This window comes from Sapajus apella, unplaced genomic scaffold (assembly GCF_009761245.1).
Source record: "Sapajus apella isolate SASKATOON/1434 unplaced genomic scaffold, GSC_monkey_1.0 scaffold37, whole genome shotgun sequence".
Taxonomy (NCBI): domain Eukaryota; kingdom Metazoa; phylum Chordata; class Mammalia; order Primates; family Cebidae; genus Sapajus; species Sapajus apella.
In genome coordinates this window covers 16,672,268-16,695,670 of record NW_022436977.1, presented here as the reverse complement: position 1 = coordinate 16,695,670, position 23,403 = coordinate 16,672,268, and the positions used below count along the sequence as shown (strand labels likewise).

General features: G+C 37.5%; 1 protein-coding gene across 4 annotated transcripts in view; it reads right to left on the bottom strand.

The window, feature by feature from the left end:
* The window catches only part of FBN1 (fibrillin 1), a 237,267-nt gene that overhangs the window by 140,935 nt on the left and 72,929 nt on the right, over positions 1-23,403 (bottom strand). The gene's annotated exons all lie outside the window — the stretch shown is intronic.

Genomic DNA, 23,403 nt, shown 5'->3' with positions numbered 1-23,403 from the left:
CCTCTCCCTTCTCCCACCCTCCCTCCCAAAGGCCTAGTGTGTGTTCCCCTCTATGTGTTCATGTGTTCTCATCATTTAGCTCCCACTTATAAATGAAAATATGTAGCATTTGGTTTCTCTTCCTGTAATAGTTTGCTAAGGATTATGGCCCCCAGCTCCATCCATGTCCCTGCAAAGGACATGATCTTATTCCTTTTTATGACTGTATAGTATTCCATGGTATATATAAACCACATTTTCTTTTTCCGGCCACATTGATGGACATTTAGGTTGATTCCATGTCTTTGCTACTGTGAATAGTGCTGCAATGAGCATACACATGCATGTGTCTTTATAATAGAATGATTTATATTCCTTTGGGCATATACCCAGTAGTGTTATTGCTGGGTCAAATGGTATTTCTGTCTTTAGGTCTTTGAGGAATCACCATAGCATCTTCCACAATGGCTGAACAAATTAAACTCCCAACAACAATGTATAAACATTCCTTTTTCTCCACAACCTCAGCAGCATCTGTTATTTTTTGACTTTTTAATAGTAGCCATTCTGATGGTGTTAGATGATAGCTCATTGTGGCTTTGTAAAGCACAAAGAACCTCAGTTCTCACTGACTTTTTTTTGAGACCCAGTCTCACTCTGTTGCCCAGGCTGCAGTGCAGTGGTGGGATCAAAGCTCACTGTATCTTCGACCTCCTGGGCTCAAGTGATCCTCCTACCTCAGCCTCTCAAATAGCTGAGACTACAGGCACATGTCACCATGCCTGGATATATTTTAATTTTTTTGTGGAGATGGGATCTCCCTATTTTGTCTGGGCTGGTCTTAAAGTCCTAGGCTCAAGTGATCCTCCCACCTTGGCCTCCCAAAGTGCTGGGATTACAGGCGTGAGCCACTGGATTGGCCTGATGACATTTTTGAGCAGTAGAATCATCATCAACTGCCATATACCTCCAAATTCATTTCTGACATAAGAAAAACTAACTCCTAATTGTTTAAGCCACTGTGGTTGGGTGTTGTATCACTTGCATCCAAATTCATTTCTAACTGAGACACGAAGTGCACAAATTGTGTTGTCATTTGACATATATGCGAGTGAATAATCCAAGCATAAGATATTAGATTTCAGGAATTTTTATGTAGCATGTATTTTTAAAATTAAGAGCAAAAAGATTGAGCAAAGTAGGTCAAGCACATAAACAAATTTTACCCAAATGCAAATGAGAATTCCAGATATTCCTTCATAAGCTCATATTCCCCAAATCAACTTAATTTTCCTTCCTCGAAACCTAGTAAAGTATCTGATGTTGGGACATGACTCGACTCTGATAATCTCCGTTAATCCACTGTTCTCTGATGTACACATATTTTTCCAATTAAATAAAAAAAATGGTTATATGCATCATTACCATCATAAAAGTTGCTGCCAGTTCTCATTTATAAAATACATTCTATTTTTAAAAATAAGCTCACTAATATCTGTTAGATGACCCTCTGTATTCTATTTTTTAATAATTGAGATATTTTGAATGTGATATGCCCTATATACTACCCTCAATTGAAAGTAAAGACCACTATCCCCTCCCCTCAGTTCCCAAATGTTACATATTTGATTGGTTACCATAACAATCATAAAAATATAAACAGATAGAGTAGACATATGGAAATAATGGAATTCTGGAGCTATTCCCAAACAGTGGCCAATTTCAAACAGTACATAAATAAGAATGGATTGAGAAAAAAGTAAAGAACTATGTAAATACCTAGGTAGGTTCCCAGGAGACACTGAAAGGTAAGTATTGCATTCACAGTGACATTATTCAACCTTTAAGTAGGGTAACAATACTGACACTTTATGCAAACACAGGTGGCTTATGAAACAATGAAAACACAGTCTCAGCTTTATAATCCATTGTTTTAATCAGGGAAGGGGAGAAACAGGGTAGTAAATGAACTTATGTAATACTTTTTCACTCCTTTTTCTCTACTCTGTGAGTGTGAGAGGAGCCATTTTTTAAAAACTCCAGATGTTGTTGTTAATTTGAAAAGATTCATCCAGACCTTGGAAAGTCTTCTGATGACAAGTCTGATTTGAGAGAAATGTTGAGCCCTTTAATACAGGAAATTCCATAATTATGAGCTGGTTGTGCTTCAGTCGTTTATGTATAAGATGAGCATTGGAATCTCTCATTTTAAAATTGGAAGGAAGCTTATAGAAGAAGAAAAAGAAAGTGAGCATTTATGGAGCATGGTGCTGGCTACAAGGGAGACATGCTGTCTCACTTAATTCTAACAACAATTCTCTGAGGAAGACTTTTGCTCCATTTTATAAAGGAGGAAACTGAGGCTCAAAGTAAGAAATTTGCCCAAAGTTATATAAAGAGTAAGTGGCAGAATGAGAATTCAGCTTTTGGTGTTTCTGATTCCAAAAGCTGTGCTTTCCCCATTACTTTGCCTTCCTCAAAATGACGGTACAATTTACACAAGGGTAAATCAAAACACAGAGAGGTGAAGTTATTTTCCCAATGTCACAGAACAAATTTGTGCCAGATGGGACGAGAATTTAGATCTCTCAAATCCCAGATCAAGCCGTGTTGGTTACTTCATGCTTCCCCTTTGGTCTCATTTTTTTCCTTCTTGCTCCCCAGGATTAAATCACAGCAGTCAAGATTGAAACAATGTTCAAATCAGTTTCAGGGGCCTTGTTCTCAGACTCCTAAATCTTGAGCTATATTTAAACCCTCAGTGCAGTGTCGGAGTGTTGTTTGCAAGAAATGGAAATTATCCCACTTTTGTTTCTGTAAATATATTCACCCTAAACCATGATATCATAGAAGCAATGCTGGTGTCAGCTGAAAAATATATGTAATAAAATCTATGACAGAGGTTACCTCCCTGTGGAGAAGCAGGAAGGAGATGGGACAGGGAATCCCAAATGGGTATCAGCCATGAGCTTGTGCTTAGGTTGGGCGGTATTCATTTTTAAATTAGGTTTGTAACTAACACATCATGAGATATATTCTGTAAATGTGTCATACAGTGAATTGAAAAAGTATGATAAATAGAAAAGATAAGCTATACACACACATACACATTGTATCTACAAACTGAAATGGAACTGCCTTATACACCTATGTGACCATGGGCAAATTATTTATTTTCTGATCCACAGTTTTCTTAATTATAAATAGGAAAGACAATAAGGTGTTTCTGGAAACTGTACAAGAGAAATACTTAAAATATTTAATATTCTGTCTGATTGGACCTCTTTCCAGTCTATGACAATGAAACTTTCAAAAGAAAAAAAACTGTTATACCCAACATGCATCATTTGATTGGTTTCTTCAACATGAGATAGAATAAGCCATTATTTGTACACTATACAAACATAAGGGCATGTTAAGATGTTATGTAGTATACCCTATTTAAAGATGGCATGCAATGATAATGTGTAAATCTCACATACTCTTCCTTCACATCTTGTTCTCTTGTCTGTTTCCTGAGTTTCTTTCTTGATCCAAGGATAAACTGTCCCAGCACTGAAAATCTGCGCTCAGTAAAAGGCTGTCATGTTAATCCCAGCTGCTCATTATCGAGGACCGTGCACAACCCCCTTTCGCCCAGCATGAGCGTCTAACGCGCTGATTCACCTCTGCAGACTCACACCACCCCACGTCTACAAACAGAAATCTGTGAAGACTATTTGGCATTGTCCATATTACCCAAGAGCATGTCTGGCTGTCTCACCCCCCACCCTGCCTTCAAAAGCCTTCTCATCCTTTAAGACCAAACTTACTTAAACACTGCATTTTGGGAAAAGCCTGTACAGCTTCATAAATCAAAATGAACATCTTCATCTTCTGAGCTCCCATGGTGTCCACACATTGACTATTTGCCAGTCATACCATTTGGCCATGGTACAAAGAGAAGCATATAGGTTATAACCTACCAAATGGTAAGTAGGTTCCCTAGGAGGAGAGAGTCTTATTTATCTCTGAACTCTTATCTTCTATCCCCAACTTCCTGGAATAGAAGACACTCAATACATCTTTCTTCACCCAAACTGTTAACTAGATATAAAAATTGTTCTTGCTTCCTCTGGGCCATGCACAACTATCAACAATTACACACATTCCTTAAATGAGCTCATGTGAAGTTAATTAGACAAGTTAGTTAATTCTCCAACTCAGCAGGTTATCAGAACTGAATGTACCCAACTCATCTAAATGCAAAGATAATAAACAGGCTTTTGCCTTCTACATTTCTAAAGGAGTCTCTGAAAGAAACTTTCCACTGGCTATGTAACTCTAATGTCTCCCAAACAAAAGACTCTATGCTAAAAGGCTTTTCCAAAGTAATAATATACCTAACCTCCACAAATATCTTTTATTTCTAAGACAATTCTTCACCACACCATCCTAGGGGAAAATACAACATCTATGATTTTAATTTCTCAGCCTCATAGATCACATCCATGCCCAATTCAACCACGTAACAGGGTAAGGTTGTAGGTGAGTGCAACAAACCTCACTAACCTCAAAGGCTAGTGACTCTCTCTACATCACTGGAATCCTGGTAAAGTTTTGGAAGAGCCTTCATGACCCACCTTCAATTTCCATCCATTCACAGGATGAAACAGCACAAAATAGTGGTTGGAAAGAAGGATTTAAAATCAAGCTTCAACCATGGCAGATTTGAAATCTAGCCTATGCCAGCCAAATATGAGCTCAAAAGTGTTCATAGGAAGAGGCTAAGGTTTACTAAACAATCCTCTTTGATGAGTTAAGTACAAGTGAATCAGAACCATATGGGTTAAATTCCCCTTGAAATACCCATGGATTTAGAATTAAGTGGAAAAGTGCTTGGCACAGCATAAATTCCAAGCATCTGAAATGCAGTTAGAAATAATTTTCTTTGAAACCTAACAAAAAGGGTTCCCTGAGATCTCTTGCACAGAACGCCAGGTATTCTTACAGCAATGGCAGCTACTTCTCATAGTGAGGGTAGTGCCAGAGTTGAATTCAGGCCGTAGACACAGAAGGTTCTGACCTAAATTCCGACCCTGCTCATTATTAGCCCTGTGCTATTGTTTAATCTTAGTGAGCCTCAAACCCCTCATGTGTCAAGTGGAGATAATTTAAGGTTGTTAAGATTTAGGTGCAATATTACATGTGAAATACCTGTAATTGTCTCAAAAACGTATTTTTTTTTATCAGTGATATTTTTAAAAGCATCACCCAGAGAGGTGCGGAAAACTGAGTGATTTAATTAAAGAAAAAGCTTCTTAAAATAATGTAAAACATCCAGAATCACCGGGCCCACTTACAGACTTTTAGAATGCCCTTCTTCATTCTTACTACTGTGAAGGTGAAGGAAAGGCTTTGAGGTACCTGAGCCCAAGATTGAGAGCGGAGTTGAGTGCATACTACAGAACAATATAGAGATGGCCCCTGTTTTGTGGAAAGAGGCAGTGCAGTTTATGGAAAGAAAAAGAACCCAGATCTCTATTCATTCAAGAATTTGGTAACCTTATGTGAATCCCTGACTTTGAGGATCAGAAAGGTTTTTGGAGAACATTTGGTCACTTTACAGATGAAAAAGCTGAGGTTGTGGCGGTGCAATGATTTGCCCACGGTCACACAGCCACTGAAAATCAGACCAGCACTAGGGCTCAGGTTCCCTCCTAGTCTAGTACTATTTTCACTAAATCATGTTACTACTCTGGATGCAGGCCTGATATACCCTGGTGCCAAGTGGCAACTGGTTTCCGCTGCAGAGGAGCAACAGAAGGGGCAGCAGAGTCCTTTTTCACCTTGGAACACGCCAAGGATGGCGTCAAGAAAGCCAGGTTTAAACCAGGTCAGCCAGAAGGGTTTGTCTAAAGCACAGCTGAGCAAGCGCCATTCAAGCCAGGATTCCGTCAGTACAACGGGCGTGTCAGTGACAAAGTTGAGTGAATGAAGTTCACGCCAAGTATTCATTGAAAAGGCAAGATAGGTCCAGGTTGTGGGAGGGAAGAGAAAATGATGAGACGAAGGTTGAAGGAAAGGATGACTGAGAGTTCCTCCGTGGCATCTTTTACACGGTAGGGCGCTCTGAGCATACTTAGCTGTTTGTGTAGGGGCCCTAACACACTGCCTATCACTTGATATGTTTGCATTTGCAAGATTCTCACTTAAAAATAAAAAGTTAACACTCACCTTAAATACTATGCCTGAAATATAATTAAGCCATCGTCAGGAGATGAATTTGGCAAGACTGAGGCTTCAAGTCTGAATAACTAGGCTTCTCCTATGTGGCTAAGTTAAAGTGGTTTCCTCACTCTCATTCAAATATGGTTTCCCATTTTTTAAAACCTCTTAAACAAGGGAGGCATAAATAATAAGGAGAACTCCAAGTCCTCTCAGCCAGGCGAAGCTACCAACCCCATTTCCCTATTTGAGTTCTCCTTGTTCTATATAAACTATTCAATCTTTGATCCTGCAACACATTTCAAATATTTCTCTGCACACACCTTTGTTTCCTTCAGCCATTTCCTATCCCTGAATGTCTTCTTCCAGTTTATCTAAACAAGATAGTTCAGCATATAAAAAATTATACACACTTGGGTATCATTTTGAACACCATTTCAACTTCAACATTATTAGCACAAGGTTTAGTTTTAGATCTTGGTAATTCCAGGCGGGAGGGTTTCAATTATTAGACCTATTCCAAGCCAGGCTCTAAAACCCTTTCTGAACAGGTACTCTCCCAAGTATGGTGAAGGGAAGCATAAATTATCTAAGTCATTTATAGCCCGGTCAAGCAAAACAGAGTTATTTGGTTAAAGTAAAGGCTGTTTTGGCACATTGACAACTAGCTTTGGAAATTCTATACCTAAGAAGTTGGGTAGAATTATAAAAAAGCAAAGAAATATCACATCAACCAGCAAAATATCTGGCTACAGCATATACCAACAGAACAACAGAAATATATGAATAGCAGAAGGACCATATTCAGAGAGAAAATTTAGTCAGAATGGATATCAAATGTAATTTCAAAGAAGCAAATCCTGCAGAATGAGATGACTAGGTCCCTTTTTCTGATAATTAATGTTTACAATTCCATGACAGTTTTTGAAGTATTGTTGGAGTATCCATAGGTGCTGCATAGCTCTGACTTTCTGGTTAAAGCTTAACTCAGTGAGCTATGGAGCACTGTACATGCATTTAGATCAGCATCCTTGTAGAGAAATCTCACTTACCTGATTTCCCACAAAGAAAGCTGTTTCAACTCTTTGAATTCACACTGGGAACAAGAAGTGCTGAGTATCTGAAAGTTCAGACTAGGAAGCAGGTGAATAAAAAGGCATTCCCTCACTCAACACATGCCCCAAGGGTTTTGGTCAATGCAAAGAGCAGAAGCCAGAAGTCTTCTTAGAAATCAGCTGCTACTAAAAGTTAGTGTAAATACTGAATGCAGAGCACTAGAAAAGGGATTGAGAGAGTTGTGTGCAGCAAACCACTTTCTCTATCTTAGGTATGTGCTTCTTTGACAGTTTATTGGCTATTACAGCCTCGTTCCTTTCTTAACAAATTGTAGCCACAAATATATTATGTCTAAGGAATTTTGAGACGCCTTCGAAAGAAAGCTTGATCCAATCCTCAAGGCTCCAGGCACTTTCAGCATCAGCAGAGAGCTCTCCAGGAAGACTGGCGGGAGGAGGCTGGGTTCCCCCAGACTGAAACCCAAGTACTCTCTCATTAGAGGAGTCTGACTCAAGTAAAAGGCCTGCCGAGGACACAGACCAAGGACAAGCAGGCAGACCTCTGTGAGGAGCCAGGGTCCAGAGGAAAGCACAGTTTTTACAATCCTCAAAAACCTCTGCCAACCCAGCCAGGCTGCTTACCTCGCCTGTGTCTATGTGAACTAAGGAAACAATGTAAATTCCCCTCTCTTCCCAGAATGACTGAGTAAATGCTAAGGCTTGTTAACAACTGCCAAGAGGTTTTACAGCATTCAACAGCAGAATAGATTCACTCTGGCATCAGGAAAAAGGTTGGAAGAGATGATGGCATATCAGATTAGGATAATAGAGGAAAGTTTTCATATCTAAGCAGCAGCAAAATAATGAACAAAATATACTGAAGAGAAAAACAAGTATTTTACCAACAAAATCCTATGGAGACAAAGCCTGTTTTGTGTGCCCATCATCTGCTTTCAGTCATCTATTATCTGCAAGAGTTAAGTTTGTCTATTTCTACTCAGCACATGTGGAAGTCAAAACGAAGTAACAGATGCTACTCAGGAGAAGCCAGGCTCATGCAATAAAGAGTTTTGAGGCAAGAAGGCAGAATTCATGGGCCTCCTTTACTCATGGGCCCACTAAAGGCGACTCAAGTTGCCACTGCATGAAATCAGGCTTGCCCTGGGTATTGGCAGAGGTGTGTTAAGTTTTCTCTTCAACATGCATTTATCTGAAACCATGCTACATGTATTGTCAAAGACGAAGATTAGACAGAGCGCACATACCTTAAACCAGTAAAGGAGCCTAACTTTCCAGTAGGTGATAGCAATAAAAAAAAAATAATTAGGATCCTGGTTTGTGACAGGCTCTACCACCTACAACCTTAATCAAATCACTCAATCTCTAAGTCTCCTTTCCTTATCCCATAAAATTGGGATAATAATACCTTCCTCAGGATCGTGGTAAGGATTAAACGTGATAATACGTAACAAATGCTTGCCTCACTGGGTACTCAGAGCAGTTGCTAGTATTATTCAGGACAGGATGAGAGTCAAATGTTATTCTCTGAGAACTAGGATTCCCCATCCCCTTGGTAGTTAGGTGCAGAGTTTGTGCTATGTGATACAAGGTCTGGTATATTTGTAATTTGCATAATTTGGTATGTATTGGCTTTATATGTATTCCTTGGTTGTCTTCATATGAGCACGTTTTGATACTTCAATTACATGTGAACTTCTAAAATTGCAGACTCATGGCTTCAATTTCCTTTGGATTTTTCCAGAAGACTTCAACAAAAGTTGATGGAGCCCCAGATCACTCATATACTCAGGGACTTGGATGCCAGAAGAGGCCCTGGCAATTACCTAATCCATGTGCCCTGCATGTCACAGTGGAAAGAGCCCAGTACCGGGAGTTAAACGTCCCACCCCTGTGTGACCCTCACTAAACCATATAACCCCTCTGGGCCATAATTTCCTCATCTGAACAATAGGGATCGTGCCACACTCCCCAACCCTCAGAGTTGCTGTGAAAGCTAAATAATGTATTCAGAAATGGTCAGCCAATTGAAATGCAGGGAGTTTTCATCATTATTATTACAGACTAGAAAACAAAGTCTCAAGAGGGTTGAGTGATTTGCCCCAAGTCACCCAAAACTCCAGTGATGAGTGGTCTATCAGGGAGGGGCTTTAAAGTAATGGGTATAAGTGCTAAAACACAATGACTTATCTTTTCAAGCCAATTAGTGATTTCCTTAAAACTAGCTGAATCTGCATTCTTTCCCTTCCTGGCTCTGCCCTTTGGAAATGTTCATTACTTTCTGCTACAGGAACTAGATTCTGGAGTACGTGTTTGTGTAGCCTGGGCAGAGGCAAAGCAATCACCTACTAAAGCCCTACAATAAACGTTGATGCTTTAAACATTTGTATTATTTTAAAATTGGTGAATAGGCAATACAATCAAAGGGTTCAAAAATCAAGAAGCATAGAAAATATTCACTGAAAAGTCTTCCCATAACTTCCCTCTGCCCAGATCCTATGGCCAAACAGGTAACAACTTTATTAGCAACCTCAACATTCATCCTGCAAGATTTTTATGAAATGAGAAGTAAACTGAACATATTAAGTAACAACTCAAGCTCCCTTACACTCAATTCAAAATTTTAAAGAATCATATTTATCTTTTTAGACTTTATCAACAATTTTCAATTGATCTACTAAATCAACACCTTCAAATGAAAATTTTCCCACTCACACTATGGAAAAAAATATCTCTAAATTAAAGATTTCAGCTCCTAATTTAGAGTATGTTTTTACTCAGCCTTAAAGCTCATCTTGAAATGGTTTATACTGTCAATATACATAGCAGAGCAAATATGAAGGCAAGTTGTTCTCTTGGGCAAGCATTCCGGAAGAACTATTTAGCACATGGCTTTCCCTGGAGATGGGGTCTTAAGGCTGCTTGGTAAAAGCCCAAATTTTAGTGTCCATAAGAACCACTGAAAAACTTATTAAAATGCAAATCCTTGGACTGAACCCTCAATAACTTTGGTTCTGTTGGGGACTAGGAATCATTTTTGCTCAGTAACCCTGGCAATAATGATGTAAGCTGTCAGTAGATTACATTTTGGGAAACATTGGACCGGATGTTAGAAGAATGGAGTCAAGCCTGGACTCCCATCAATTAGCTCTGTGACTTCTGGTTAGTAAGCTCAGTTCACCACAACTCCATAGAACCCCCTACAAAAAGCAGAGATTGGGCCAGAATGCCATAAATTTCTTCTCCACAGGTCCATGCTGTGATGCGGGGATCTTCAGTAATTTTGGCAGACAGTAGGCCATAAAGAGGCCATGGATTACTGAGACAGATCTGCATCAGGGAACCTTCACATATTCTGAAAGAACATATAATACAGTAACCTGCAGTTTTTCTTTGCTGTAATTAATTTATTTTGTTGCCCAATGGTGGCCACGTTGTGTACTACAAATGGGAAACTGAGTCAATGTAACAGAGCTCCAAATGGAATAGTCCTTTGTGCACGGGCATGAACATTTTAGGTTTTGCCATCAGCAAAGATAAATGGGAGTGCCTTTAAACTAACCCAAGTCTTGGATTCATTAAAAACAGAAACATTTTTAAAACCAAAGTATTTTCTTTTTCAAGGATAAAGACAGCTATTTTTAGAGATTGCACTAGGTGGTGATGCCAACTGATGGACTGCCACTCCAACACTGGCATGCCAACCTGCTCGCTGGCAGGAAAGGTCTGCCCATGGTTTGGGGAAAGCATCTTCCCTGCAGCTGGGTCTTCCAGTCTAAACCAGGCAAGCAGAATGGCCCACACAAGCTTTCTGACTTCATGTAAACTGAAAGGGAAACATTTATGTATTGTTTTAATCAATAGTTTGGAAGACTCTAAAATTTTTAATGAAACATTTTAAATCTAATTTTCATTGGTCTTTTATTTAAATGAAGAGATTGTACCAAATGAAAATGTTTTTAATCTATGTGTAAAGTCCTTTAGAGTAGGATTATACGCACTACAGTCCTTAGGACAGACCATGTCCTCAATAAATACATGAGAGACGAATGAACAGATGAACAACCGAATGAACCAAGATGGTTTCTTCATAGTCCTGTCCAGAACTTCCTGATGAACTAAGTTTTATCATCATGGGAGAAAACGAGAGAGAGAGAGAGAGAGAGACAGAGACAGAGAGAGAGAGAGAGATTATATGTGTTTCAGTTAAATATTTAATGGTGATGTGAGAGAAACTTGGGGAGCAACACCGGGCAGGAAGGTGAGATAAAAAGGAAGGAATTAGGTAAATAAATTAATTAGTAAGTCTCATATGAAGAAGACTGCTTCTTGTAAATTAGCTGTCCTGCAGGGAGCAGGGAGGGAGGAGGGAAAAAAGTCCTATCTATTAAATGTTTTGAACAAATAGATTGAAAAGCCATATTTCACCAGGTAAACCACTGCAAAGCTACCAACTAGCCTAAGTTCCAAATATACACATGTATAAAATAAAAGTTATTAAATTTCCAAGCAATTAAGCCTTCAAGTGTAAGTTACCTATATTTAGCCTGCTCTCCTGTGCCATTCCGCAAATGGGCGCTTGACATGTATTTGGTACTCTTTCCTCGTGGCTATCACTCTGTTATGTGACGCTCTCTACTCTCCCCTCTATTCCTCATATCCTGTCTAGCTTTAGAGCTCCATGTGTGTGCACATCCTACGATGATTTGTTTCCCCCTGTTTTCTGGGGAACACTGAGGAGACGTGGAGAGCCATAGAGGCACAGACACCCCTGAATCCTGAAAAATCTTAAAATTGCAGACTTCTTGTGATACATTTTAATCCTGATATATTTCAAAAAATGCTCTGAAAACGAAGTTTGGAGACAGAGTTTGATCTCTTTAGTGAGCCAGCTATGTAAAAACAGGGCTCAAAATCTAGAAGGGCCAACGAGAAGGTATCATGCATGCTCTACACTTCACCCTTTCTCTTTCCAAGCATCTGGATCCTTTTATATACTATATTGTTCCAGTGGGTGGTCTGGAAGTTTTTGGGGAAGGCTGTAATGTTTGGTATGGGAGGCAGGCATGCAGAAAGCTCAAGAGTGACGCTGTGGCTGCCTCACCATAGAACAATAACCCTGCGATTAGCTGAACTTTGCTCACCCATCATCCTCATCATCACACAGACACCAACACCACCCTGACTATTCAACAGACACCCGAGAAGGCTTTTTATTGTATAGGATTATTTGTTGGACAGCACCTCTTGCAACCAGATCAATAAAACAAACTTATTAGAATCATCTGCTGGGACAGGGAAGCATTTCTGTGATACAAAGCCAATGAGGTTTTATGTGTGCTTTGTTGTGGGGGTCACAGAAAAGACACTTTGCGGAGAATTAAGCTCAAGTTTCTGGACTCAATGTCTTTGTCTAAACTTCTTTCAGTGATTCAGGACATTTTCTTTTTGTCTAGTTATATCTTTGCCTTCTCAAATGCTTATTTTCTATTAATAATATAAAACTAATTTAATTAATTAAAAAGCAAAAAACCCCAGGTGGCCCTCACATATCGATGAAATAAATATTTATAGTTGTATAACTATATAATAAATACCAGTTTCTCACTATCCTTCATGATAAAACTAGAATTGCATTCTCAGAGAAAGGTCCCCACAGAAACTTGTCTTGGAAAGAATTAAGTTAATAGGTCAAACTTCTTGTGGTTGGTATTTAAAAGGATGCGACGTGGAAGAACAACTGCAGAAATGGGGGAAGTATCTCAGAGATGAATTTCACCTGGGTACCAGGTCTCACCTTCTCCCCAGGCTCTCTAAACAGAATGGCCTAACTCTAGAGGTAATGAGTTCCTCATCACCATGAATGTACAATGCACAGTAATCAAGACAACTTCCCTGCCTACCAAGTCTTGGACCAAGAACCTTACGTACAATTCAGCCTCTTTAAGACTCCAGGTGAGAAGCATAAAATGATTACCACTTTACAGATGGCAATAATTCACTGGGGGATTTTATTTATTTATTTATTGCTCCCTACCCATCATACCTTGATCAGATAATGAAGCAGAACTGAGCTCAAGGGAAATGGCTGTCTCTCCCCACCTCTCCCTCCCCAGACCCAGCAAAGTGCCTGGCATATAGTAAATGCATCACATATATTAAATACATATATGAAAAGTTCCCTTTCTCTCAAGAGAAATAAAGCTAGAAATTCCAAGCTTTTATTAATTTTATATTTGTGGTTTTTCTAATTCAACACAATTATGTGGACTTTGTAGAACATTCAAAAGACACAACAAACTTAGAAAGCAGAAAATGAAATTCAACTATAATCCTACCACCCAGAAAGAATCACTGTAAACATTTTCATCTGTGTTTTTACTAACATTAATGAACGTGTCTTAACACAATCATGTGTTAGTTAATTAAAAATAAAAGGCCTTCCAAGCTGACCCCATTATTACTAAATGAATAAAAGGAAACCCACCAAGTAAAATGTCATGCCAAGAATAACAGAAATACAGTTAAGTATATTATTTAAATGATGTTCAATGTGATAAACAATAGAAAAAGCTAAATTTCCACTAATCTCAGCAAATAAAAACTCCTATATATTTTGCTGACTTCAAACGTCTGTACCCAGGGAAACAATTACTCAACGGTGTATAAAATGAAAAAGCTGTTTTGCAGAATGAGGGCACCACAAACTGAAATGAAACAAAACTGATACTCTTTCTCTTCATAATTCTAAGCTATTTTAATAAACTCCTGGGGCAAGAGTCTGTTCTTACAGTGAATTGAATAGTGGCATCTAATGCATGATTTGCATTTCAGCCTGAGGAATTAAAAATTTAATAGAGCAGCTGAGCATTTTAAATCTTTGTAAAGAATTGAAAAAGAAATACGAACTCTTACACACCCTGTAAACCAGAATTTTTTTCTTACCCTAAGAATATGTTATTCATGTACTCTGTACATTAGGTCAATTATTAGTCACTTTCTTTGGAGGCTGACCAAATGCCTCCACCCTTCATCGCAGTTTGCTGTAATCATCTGTAGTAAGAATAGCAGAATCACACTAATATGTGCTGAAGGCTGAGGATACAGCCCCTGGAGGTTTTGACAACACATTTCTACCACTGACTTACCACCCTTTTAAGCAACAGGGGAAAAGGTTTCAAGTATCTCAGTAAATAAAATGAAATATAAAGGAAAATGAGATCATTTCAACTTGGCTGAAATTGAAGCATTTCAGCTATTTTGTGTCAACTTGAATTTCATAATATAAACACCTATTTTACTTGTCTCTCCACAGTCTAGGCAAGTCAGTTATTTTTTTTAATTGGATTTCCAGCTATAATGTTAAACAAGACCCCCACCCTTTTTCTTCAGAGACTTCAACATGAAAAAATCTCTGAATGTTGTCACTAATCTTTCTGGATCATCCAAAATTTGGTAAAGCATGTTTACTGGTTTTTTTTTTTTAGCATTATGTTAAGAACTGTTATAACATAAAACTTTGGGTTCATGTTTTATTAGGTTTATATAAAAAGAGAATGCAAATGCAGCCATAATTCTCCTTTGACATGGATGCTTAAAATCACAGTCTGTGAGATCTGGAAAGGGCTTCAGAGATCTTCTAATTCAACCCCCTGGATTTGTAGAGGAACAGTTGGAGACCCAGAAAGGTCAGAGGTCAAGAAAAACAACTGATATCTTTGAGAATCCTGACAGTTCAGCAACAATCCAACAATCTTGGAAAAACCAAAATATGTCCCAAAGCAATTTATGACAGGGTTATTTAAAAATCACACTTACGTTGCTGTCTGCATTGTTTTTCACAGCCTTGGCACTGAAAATGTGACCTGTGGCCCAGGAGTGGCCACATCACCATCACCTGGGAGCTTGATAGAAATGCAGAGACTCAGGCCCTGCGCCAGACCTGCCAAATTGGCATCCGCTCTTGAACAGGATCCCCAGGTGATTTCTATGCACATTAAAGTTTGAGAAGCATGGGTTTATACCAGTGCTACCAAAGGCTGGTTCAAAGATTTGTGAGAACTGTTTGTGTCCAGTCTGTGATGAGGTAAGCACAGAAATTAAGAGTAAACCTTTAGGAACATCTGTATCAATTTCATGGAGTAATTTAATATAGGCTGAATATATTTTACCAAAGGGGCTTGTATCTGTATATTTTTGTGTAATTTTTCTAGTAATACATATTTATTATATTTCTAAAGTATCAATTCACAAGATAAGAAATTATTTTTAAATGAAATTTCATCATAAACACTGTTTTGTACCATCCATCCTTCCCCCTAACTGATACCAGTTGAAAAAAAAAAAAAACATCAACTGGCTCACTTCTCAACTTTTCTGAGTCAGGATTACCCTGATACCAAAACCAGATGAAGACATGAAAAGAAAACTATAGACCAATATTCCCTATGAACAGAGACAGAAAAATCCTCAACACCGAACTATCACACTGAATCCAACAATACATAAAAAGAATAAGAATTATCTACCATGACCAAGTGGAATTTGTCCTAGGAATGCAAGGTCAGTTTAACATCTGAAAATCTATTAATGTAATACACCATATTAATAAAGTAACAGACGAAAACCACACGATTGTCTCAATAGATGTACACAAAGCATTTGATGAAATCCAATATCCATTCAGAATAAAACTCTCAACAAAATATAAACAGAAGGAAACTGCCTCAACCTGTTAAAGGGTACCTACAAAAACCTACAGCTAACATGATATGTAATGATGAAATAACGAATGCTTTCTTTCTAAGATCAGGAGCAAGATAAGGATGTCAGTTCTTGTTACTTCTACCGAACATTGTTCTTGGGGTTCTAACCAGTGCAATGATGCAAAGAAAAAAAAATTAAAAGTATACAGATTGGAAAGAAAGAAGTAAAACTAACTTTATTCCAGGACAGTATAATCCTGTATATAGAAAATACTAAGGAATCTACCAAAGAAAATAAGTAAGTCCAGAAAAGTCACAGAATACAAAATCAGTAAACAAAGAGCAGTCATATTTCTATACACTAACAATGAACAATCAGAAAATTATATTACACAGTAATTCAATTCACAATTAGATCAAAAGGAATGTAATTTATAGTAACGAATTTAATGACAAAAATGCATGATTTGCACACTGAAAACTACAAAACATTGCTGAGATAAGTTGAAAAATCTTTAAATAAGTGAAGAGGCATTCCATGTTCACAGAATGGAAAAATCAATGTTGTTAACATTTCTTCACAAACTGATCTGTAGATTAAAGGCAATCTTTATCAAAATTCCAATGGAATGTTTTGTGGAAATTGAAAAGCTGAAGTTAAAATATATATGGAAATGCAAAGGACCCAGAATAGCCAAAACAATTAAGAATAAGAAGAATAAAGTTGGAGGACTTCAAAACTTACCACAAAGCAATAGTAATCAAGAGACTATGCTACTAGAATAAGAATACAGATCAATGGAACAAAATAGAAAGGCCAGAAATAAACCCTTCTAGTTATGGCTAACTGATTTTCAGCAAAAGTGTCAAGGAAATTCAAAAAGAAAAGATGATCTTTTCAACAAATAGTGCTAGGAACATTGGATACGGATATGTACACATTAAACAATTGACCCTCATCTCATACCATATACAATAACTAATTCAAAATGGATTGTAGACTTAAATATAAGAGCTAAAACTATGCAACTTCTAGAAGAAAACATAAGAAAAATTTTAACATCTTGGGTTATGCAAAGAGTTCTTAGATAAAATACCAAAAACACAATTTGTAAAAGAAAAAGGCTGATAAATTAGCCATCATCAAAATTAAAAATGTTTAAACTTCAAAATGCACCATTAAGGACATCAAAAAGACAAGTCAAAGACTGGGAGAAAATATTTGTAATATCTGATAAAGAACTTGCATTAAAAACTACATGGAACTCTTACAACTCAATGATAAGAAGATAAACAACCCAATTTTAAAAACTGGCAAGAGAGTTGAGTAAACATGTTACCAAAGAAGATATATGAATAGGCACATGAAAAGATGCTCGACATCATTAATTATTAAGGAAATAAAAATGAAAACCAGAGGACACCATTTCACATCCACTAGAATGGTTATAATGAAAAAGACAGACAGTAACATGCAGTTGTGGGAATGTGGAGAAACTAGAACCCTCACTCATTGTTAATGTGAATGTAAAATGGTACAGCTAACTTGGAAAATAATTAGGCAGTTTCTCAAAAAAGTCAAACATAAACCTGGCATATAATCCAGCAATTGCACACCTAAACATCCACCAAGAGAAAGAAATACATATGGCCAAAGACTTGTACATGAATGTTCACAGCAGTATTATTCATGATTGCCCCATACTGGGGCTGTGCGGACTTGCTGCTCCTTCTGTTTGTTTTGGTTTTGATTTGTTGCACTCACTGTAAGTAAGCTTTATATACCTAACCACCTGGGACAGACACTTAACCTGTTTTCCAATCATGTTTTTCCTGTTTTTTAGAAGCCATTTTTTCCAAACAAATCCTAGGACTTAACAAAGTTGGCCTATCTAAGGATCAAACCTGTAATCATGACCTCATTAACATCATGTTCTAACAAATAACGTCCTTTACGTAAATCTGCATCACATTACTTACATTTTCATGAAGAGATCAATGAAATATGCATGCAAAAAATTGTTTTGTGCCTCTGCTACTATAAATGTTGGGAAAACTTTGGGAAAAAAAGTGGAGGTAGGAAATTAGATACTCATGTAACTTCAGAACCTTAGGGTGAGAAGATTATTGAGACAGTTATCCTCATGAAATTCATGACTCCTATCTGACATTTCTTAAAATGTTTTTCTGGCTTTGTTGAACACTTTAGGTGATAGGGTGCTCACTACTTTGAAACTAGAAAAGTCAATTCTTGCTCAGTTATTGATTGAATCACTTGCCCCATACTCATTTATTTAAAACAAAAGAGCAATGTTATTGCTCTTATTTATTCTGCAGTCATACAGCTAAAAAAGAAAGTGTTTCAACCAGCTAAGGAGAGAGAGCTTGTGTGAATGTGCTGACCAGGCCAGGCAAACCAGCATCTGCTGGCCAAGCTGCAGGGGACAGGTGAGTAGATCCAAGAGGAAAGGTGATCAGAAAGGATTCTGCCTGTGGATGAAGGAGCTTGTGTCACAGGCCTTCCAGGGCCGAAAGAAAATTATTTGTTGACACATAGTGAGAGTATATTGTTTGCTGGAAAGCAGAGTTCACAAGACCCAGAGAAAGGCCAAAGATCTAGTATAAACTATCCAGGGGATACTTAGAAACCAAGGGCAATGCACCTTCAGGGACAAATGCTAGATTCCCACTGAGCCACAAGTCAGCATAGGTATGAGAAGTCCAAGGCTGGTCCAACATTTTAGCCACACCCATCAGTCTGATTTAAATAACACTCCTACAAAGAGTCAGGTGCAAAATGTGAAAGGAATCCTGGAATTCATCCATCCACCAATGACAGCATTTATCACTGGTTTAAACTAGGTATGGCAGAACAATGGTACCCCGGTAGATCTGTCTTATGCTGACAACAAATTCAAATTAGATTAAAGCATCAAACATATTTAAAATTCAAACCAATAAAAAACTGGAAGAACATGAATAAAATATCTATTAAATCTTTGGAAGCATGAGAACTCTCTAATCTTAAAAGCCATAGACAAAGCAGGAGGAAAAGGACCACACATAAAATGAAAATAAAAACATGTGTATGTTAATAAAAATGTAAATACCTGGAAAAATATTTAAAGTAAAAAAGATTAAAAAGATTTAAGAACCTATTTCTATAAAGAGTTAATGTCTACTGTTGGGAATAAGCAAGGATTTTTCTTTCCTTTTTTATTATTTAAAAAATCCCTATGTTGGCAAGAATAAGGTAAAACCAAAACTTAGACCTGCAGGTGCACGTGTGAACACATTAGTAACATGTACTAAGGACTTTAAAGTGCCTGTAACCATGCCCCAACAATTCCACTCCATTCCAAATATAGAAAATACTCCATGTTCAAAGATGTTACACATAATGATATCACAGAAAAAAATTAAAGGGTAGAGCCTGAATGCTTAAAAAATGAAAACATGGGGTTATATCATATTTTAAGATGTTTATGTGTGGACAAACATTTAATACAAACTGAATTTATATCATGATTACAAAGAAAATTACTATGTAAAGAAAAATAGACACTAGAAGGAAATATAGTCAAGCAAATATTAACTGTGATTCTATTAGTATGATAGGTAGTTCCTTTCCTACCTCTCAATTTTTCTTAAATGAGCATATTAAATATTAATAGCAGTTGCCCGAGGTTCCATGAGTTTTTCCAACTTCTCTGCACTTTTCTAACTTTTTAAAAAGATACTTTTAACATTGTGTATTATGAATATGGAATACTTTGATATTAGGATTTCTTAAGTAAAGGATTGAAATTTTAAAAGGTCTTTGAGAAAAATTCTGAAGCTTATAAATGAAAGATTCTCACTGGTGAAACTACCAAGCTAATAAAAACGTAATGTGCTTTCTGTAAAAAGAAATTAAGTATTACTGATCTCTACATTTGCTGGGGCAAGAGGAGGTCAGAAAAGGAAAAGGCCAACCAAGTTTTCAATAAAAGGGGGAGGAGAATTAAATTTAAATTTCCCAGGACTGTCACAAAATCACTGAAGATGCTCCAGACTGGAAATATTAGAAAAATTTTTAAGAAATAAGCAACAATTTAATTGGTTTGTTAAACAAACAAAGACCCCTCAAACAATAGGAAGCAAAGAGCTCCTGAGGATCAGTACTGGATTGGCTAAAAGGCATTTAAAAAAAAAATCTTGGCGAGAAAGTGTACAAGTAAAATCTACACAGTTATAAATGGCCATGAGATCATATAAACAGTAAAGTGTTAAGATTAAAAACTACAGCACAAATTCATGATGGCAGTCGCCTCTGGAGAGAGGAATGACAAAGGAATTAGGAAGAAAAAAAGAGACATAAGCTTTATCTGAGACGCTCTAGTTCATTTATTTAAAATTCATAAAATGTTAACATTTGTTAACAGGTGGACAGTGTAAATACGCTTGTCGTATTACCTCCTGCACTTTTTTGCATTTAAAATTTTTTAAAAAAGAGGTGAAGGGCTCTGAACAGAGAAAAGTAGACTAGTTGTGAATGTCTGTTAAGTGTGAAAAGGGGGAACCAGCGGAGGATATGGGCATGGTTCTGAAGACAAATGAAGGGTACCTGCTAGGGATGAGCCAGCGAGGTGGGAAAGACCAGCTCATAGGAGGCTTTGTCTGGTCCACTAATGAGTTTGAGCATTATCCGAAAACAGGAGGCTAAGAAAGCATTTCAACTAAAAAAGAAATCTTTCTTTGAGATCTATCTCTTTGGGATTATCTCAAATTGTTTTTGGAAGTTTGTATTTTTACATATGTATTTATATATACACACAGGCTGACTTATGTGATGATTATGGCCCAGAATACACAACACAACTCAAATTACACATCAGAACTACGTATCTATAACTTATATGATGATGCACATTAATCTTAAAATGGTGCACTGAATGACGTCTATCACATTTTTGTACTAACCATCACTATGATCTCACATCATAACAGAATATAATAAATTATAAATTAAATGCTATGGCTTATAATGTTATAAAAATTAAAAAGGACAATGGCTAAATTTTAAAATAACAATGATAACTATGATTAATCTAAAACAGATAGGTCTTACAAAGCTAAATGAATGGGCAGTTAAAGATTAAATAAGCTTCAGCAAATGTAAAATCATGGTCATAAGAAAAAAATCTGTATTACCCTCCTAAGGCATAGCTCTCAATGAATGATTTGCAGCCCAGCAAGGAGATCTTGGATTCGCATCAGTCCCTTGAAGTCTGTCATGTTCCCTTTAACCAGATACTTGGCAGACAATTAAAGGAACCATCAGAACTAGACCCAGGCTTTGTCTGATGCTGCTCTCCCAGGAAAGTCTCTGCTATTAAGAAACCCTGGGCAGCACCATCAAAGGACTCTTCTCTGAAGAGGGTGGGCTGGGCAGACAGGCCAGGACCCCACAGCTTTTGGAAGCTAGTGATGGTCACTCATTTACTGACTGTGGCCGAACGAGCAGTACCAGATTAAACCCAGTCTTGGTGCAGCCTTGCAGAGCCCTGGCTGAGGGTTAGGCCTCTTTAGCATTGTTCCGACTGCACGGGTTCTGTCCTCATGGTGTGGAGCAGAGGCCACGAAGCTGCGTAATACTCAGGCTGTGGCACCGGCCTAATCACTCTGTTTATTCATTCACAACCCATTCCTGAGTCCTTGCAATGGTCAGTGGCACAATATTAGACCCTAAAGATACAAATGTAGGTAAGAGAGAGCCTCTGTCTTGAGTGTACGACCTAACTGGGGAGATAAGTACAGACAGTGAAATGAGCCAGTCTGATTATCATGGAAGTACAAACAATGTTTTGGAAATAGAGAAGTCATTCTTGTGCATATGGCTAACGGAAGCATTCTAATCTGACAAATCAGTAAGAATGTGTCTGGTGGAAGGAACAGCATGGGTAACGCATGGCACTACAAACATATCCTGTAGATTGTGGATTGTGGTTTGTGACGGCAACAGATAAGGCTGAAAAGGTCTGCTGGTTCCAGGTTGCAAATGCCCTGGTGGCTCTGACAAAGGAGTCTGGACTTTTTCCTAAAGGCAGTGGGAAGTGGCTAATGATCGGATGTATGTTTTGAAAATATAATTCTTACTTGCCCATTCAAAAAAAATCTTAAGCACCTACTTTGTACAGGCACCACGTACAGATACATCTACATCCTAAACAGTTCTCATTCTTCTTATCACTATAAAACCAGCCAATATAAATGCAATGAGCTAGAAAAGATTCCAAGAAATGTCAATAAGATGATTAGGAACACAGAAAAAAATCAAGAGTATGCCATAGCTTCCATGTGACATCAGACCAAGACAATCAGGAGGCTTCCATTTGGAAACTCAAGTATGACACAAAATAGCATCCAATTTTAAGAAAATCACTGTGGTTTTGTTCACTTAATTTTAAATGTCAATTTAAAAGAACAAATATTGATGATGACTCCATCACATATAAAGATGTTAATATTAAAATCTACTAAGATTCTGAGGTTATATTAGATGAAAATAACACAGAAGTACCACTTTACTCAACAGTTAGGCATTCCAATAGGTTAAACATAAAAACGAGTTCCAGAAGGGAACATTTGCAGATCAGAGATAGAAAACAGCTCATGTGTGACATGAAGTATAAACTCGAGTAAATAATATGAAAAACAGGAGTGTTCTTTCAGAGATAACCTTTGCCCATAGTGACACATAACAAAATGAGGCTGAAAGAGACATTGTTCTAGCATGGACTTTATAATCTTGCAATTGGTTATTAAATGTTAAAGAAAAAGTCCCCACACTCCAAATAATGCTCTGGAAAGGAAATGGTAAACTAGCTTTAGAGCTCCTCTTAATTCTTTATGTATTTACATATGAACATATGTATGTATGTACGTAGGGGTACAAGCGCAGGTTTCTTACATGTATATATTGCGTAGTGGGAAACTCTGGGCTTTCAGTGTACTCATTATCTGAATTGTGAGCATTGTACCCACTAGGTAATTTTTCAAATTTCACCCTCCTCCTACCTTCTCACCTTTTGTAGTCTCCAGTGTCCATTATACCACTCTGTCTATCCAAGTATACCCACTGTTTATACTTTTTCACACTTATAAGTGAAAACATGCTATATTTGGCTCTGTCCAACCTCTAGGAAAACAGTAAGGAGATTTCTCAAAGAACTAAAAATAAAACTACCATTCAATCCAGCAATATCTACTCAAAGGAAGATAAATCATTACATTAAAAAGATACCTGTACTCATATTTTCATCAAGTACTATTTACAATAGCAAAGATATATAATCAACCTGAGGATTCATCAATGGAGGGCTGGATAAAGAAAATGTGACACACACACACACACACACACACACACACACACACACACACACACACCATGGAATACC